This window comes from Schistocerca nitens, chromosome 4 (genome assembly GCF_023898315.1).
Source record: "Schistocerca nitens isolate TAMUIC-IGC-003100 chromosome 4, iqSchNite1.1, whole genome shotgun sequence".
Classification (NCBI taxonomy): domain Eukaryota; kingdom Metazoa; phylum Arthropoda; class Insecta; order Orthoptera; family Acrididae; genus Schistocerca; species Schistocerca nitens.
Window position 1 is genome coordinate 638,671,778 of NC_064617.1, and position 4,356 is coordinate 638,676,133.

The 4,356-nt window shown below is 42.7% G+C and overlaps 1 pseudogene; it reads right to left on the reverse strand.

The window, feature by feature from the left end:
- Nucleotides 1-3,855: 3,855 nt before the first annotated feature.
- LOC126254287 (5S ribosomal RNA) lies at nucleotides 3,856-3,973 on the reverse strand (annotated as a pseudogene).
- Nucleotides 3,974-4,356: the final 383 nt, after the last annotated feature.

Here is a 4,356-nt window from a genome sequence, read left to right on the forward strand (position 1 = left end):
ATGAGGTGACTGGACAGGCCTGTCATGGATTACGCAATGCGTCTGTAGGGTGTGTACTTGCATTATCTAGCATCAATATGCCATTCGGTACCCCAGTCTCGAAAAGTATGACAACAGGCTTTACTTAAAACTTCCGGGCTGATAGGCCGTGGTCGAAGTATAAAACTGTCTCCTAACGTTTCGTCTCCGACTGCGGGAGACATCTTCGGAGGTAAAGCGGAAGTTTTAAGTAAAGACAATACCGGCCGTGAAAGTTTACATTGTATGATATGACAACAGGGTTTAGCATTCTTGCTACATATTGACGAGTTTTCAGTCCCCCTTTTACAATTATTAAATCAGTTCTGTTGTCATATCAAACGACGCCCCACACAGCCACAGGCATGGCTCTCGAGACTCTGCTTATGTGACTTTTCATCAAGTCGTCTATAGACACTTTGACGTCGATCTGACCGACACAAAGAGAAGAGAGTCTCATAGCTTAACACCATGAATGAGTCAGTGTCCGGTCCTACACCACGTAAGTCTCTGTGGTCAGTGGTGTGGTATAATGTTAAAGATGCAAATGACGCACGGGAATTCGCTATTTCACCCCAACTTCCAGTAACCTCTTTCCGACGGTTCATGGTGACACGCTGCCTGTAACATGAGCCCATATTTCTACTGTCGTCATCCGCCTCTTCATCAAAGCTAGCTAACCTATGACACGGTTTGTATAGACATTTTTGTAAGATGATTGCCTGCTCTTCTTAGCAAAGCATATTGCAGGTATGATTCACCTATGTCCTTCATGCTAATGTTTCAGTCTTCCTGAAAGTCCAAAAGTTTGGGTAAACTGCACATTCACATCAGTAGAAGATCAGTGGTTATTCTGGGCAGATAATCGCCAACATCAGCATCATCATTCCAGACACTGATGACATCATCATGAGCTCTTTTCCTAGAATCTCTGACGTTACCATTCGGTACTCTGATGATGACACTATTCCCGGAATTCCATATCCCCTCCCCACCTCCCTCCCTGTTCCCCCTGTGGCCGATGGCGTTACACGTTTTGTGAAATATGGAGTGGATAAAGGTGTGCAAGCTCGGCCCACCCCCACCCCCTCTTAAAGAAATTTTAATTTTTATGCACTGATCAGCCAGAACATTATGACCTCCTACATAATAGCCAGTATGTCCACCTTTAGCACAGATAACTATGGCAACTTGTTGTAGCATGAAGCAGCAAGGCCTTGGTAGGTCGCTGGAAGGAGATGGCTTCACATCTACACACACGTCACCTAAATTCCATAAATTCCGGGGAGGGGGACGATGAGATATGACGCCCCATCCAATCACATCCCAGGTGTGTTTGATTGGGTTCATATCTGGCGACTTGGGTGGCCAGCACATCAACTGGAACTCGTCACTGTGTTCCTCGAATCGCTCCATCACACTCCTGGCCTTGTGACATGGCATATTACCTTGTTCAACTGTCACTGCCATTGGGAAACATGATCGTCATGATCTGCAACCTGTGTACAATGCACACTGGCCATCATGGTGCCTTGCATGAGCTCTACTGGACCCCTCAATGCCCAAGTGAATGTTTCCCAGAGCATAGTGGAACCATCACCAGCTTGTCTCTGTCCTACAGTGTAGGTGTCAAGGAGCTGTTCCCCTGGAAGATGATGGCGCCGATTCCTGCCCTCCCATCAGCATATGAAGGAAGAAGGTATCGGGATTCATCAGACCATGCAACACTCTACCACTCTGCCATGGTCCAGTACCGATGGCCACATGTCCATTTTAGTCATTGTGTTAACATTGGCATACGCGTGGGTCATTGCCTGCAGAGGAACACTTTTAGGAGTGTTCGGTGCACTGTGTGTTCAGACACACTTGTACACTGCCCAGCATTAAAGTCTGATGTTAGTTGCGCGATAACTGACATTTGTAATGAGGGATGGCTGCCTAACCCCATGACATCTGGATGTGATATTTACCTTGACTTTGCCACGTGTTGAAGACACTCACCACAGCACTCCTCGGACACCCAACAAGTTGTGAGATTCCTGGAATTCTCATGCCGAGCCTTCAGGCCATCACAACCTGACCTTAGTCCAACTCAAATCGCACACCTTCCCCATTCTATGCATTGGCCAGGACACTCACTGGCACTACATGCACTGTGCGTGTGTCTTATTAGCAGTCATTCGTCGCCAGATGATGCTGCTATCGCCTGTTTAGGTTCATATCTATTGTAGGTCGGTTGTCATAATGTTCTGGCCGATCAATGTAGTTCAATTGTGTGCTCATTGTTATTTACTATCTTTATGTTTGTCCAGTATAAAGTGTTGTCTAGTATAAAGCGTCATCAGCAACAGCTGGAAAGTAGAAGACAATCAGTAAGTACCTGTCAATTCCTTTTGTTATAACTACATGATTATTACAAGCGAAAACCAACCAACTGTACACTCACATGACAGCACGCCAACATGCCAACATTATACTGCTTCTATGCATATATATTTTACACAGACATCCTATTCTACTGCAATAAATTAATAGTATTGATACCTCGGTTAATTTCTTGTTATTGCTATAGACAAGAACATGCAGGGCGCCGATCTAAATAACACCAGCAGCAGTCACCAGCCACAGGATATCTTCCTGACATTTCAGACCTGGCATCGTCCCTAGGATGTAGCACAGTCACTGCAGCAGCAGACTCTGTCCATAGAACGTCTTCTTCACAGTCTTTCGAATCCAGTACTCTTCAGTCACTCAACGCCACAGGTGCAGCTGGAACTCGGCCTCAGTCAAGTCCCATAGGAGTACAGCCTTTCGCCAACACTTATAAAATGACTGCAAGTGGATTAAAAAGTGTGAATGTGGGTCAGTCACCAGACTGTGACTTTGAGGTGGTAATAAAAGTGGAAAACACACAATGAATTGTTGCTTAAGTTCAATATTCATGGCGCTAGTGGGGTTATATTTGTGGTATGATGGAATATATAGAGAGGAAGATGATAGATGAGTATGGGCACATCTCATACTCTGACAGTCACATGCTTGTTGTAAGGTAGCTATAGAAGAAATGTATAGTGAAGCAATGCTAGAATTATCTTCCTGAGACATGAATATGTATCTAAAACATTCAAGTGTTGTTAATTGTAAAGAAATGCATTGTTCATAATCAGCTGCAATAGTTATGCCATTGGCACCCATATGTAAGAGGACCCTACTATGCATTTGATGAGTATTTGCACAACTGCAGAATCAATATGGATCAAGTGGAGCACTGCATCATTCCATGTACCCCTTCCTGTAACCAAGTCTGTAAGTGTTGAACCTATGAAAGTTGATAGAGGCTGAGTACACGAATGGTATTCAATGTATGTGTTCGTGCCTGTTAGAGTCAATGCTGTACAGTCTAAATTGAAGGCTTATACAAGACAATTTTTTGTGAAGTACTGTGCTACAATTTTTGATTGTAAATAACTGTATATATGTAAATAAACCAATACATATATTTATATATATTGTTATATACATTAATACAATATATATATATATATATATATATATATATATATATATATATAATTTTTATTTCCCCCATGTCCTATCCAGCTATTTTGAATTATTAGTAGCAAGATTAGTAAACTAAACTAAGTTCCTCCGGAACAGGCCATGAAGGCCCAATGGTACCAACCAGTCGCCGTGTCATCCTCAGCCCACAGGCGTCACTGGATGCGGATGTGGAGGGGCATGTGGTCAGCACACCGCTCTCCTGGCCGTATGTCAGTTTCTGCGACCAGAGCCACTACCTCTCAATCAAGTAGCTCCTCAGTTTACCTCACAAGGGCTGGCCAACAGTGCTCGGCTGATCGGATGGTCACCCATCCAAGTGCTAGCCCAGCCCGACAGCGCTCAACTTCGGTGATCTGATGGGAACTGGTGTTATCACTGTGGCAAAGCCGTTGGCAGCAAGATTAGTAGCAAGACACAAATTTGCATTTCATAAAACCAGATTATATATATATATATATATATATATATATATATATATATATATATATATATATATCATTCTACTGCAATAAATTAATAGTATTGATACTTCGGTTAATTTCTTGTTATTGCTATAGACAAGAACATGCAGGGCTCCGATCTAAATAACACCAGCAGCAGTCACCAGCCACATATATATATATATATATATATATATATATATATATATATATATATATAAGACTGATTACGCATTTCAGCGTTCAGTCTGGAGCAAAGCCCCCCTTATACAATTCCTCCATGATCCCCTATTCAATGCTAACATTGGTGCCTCTTCTGATGTTAAACCTGTTACTT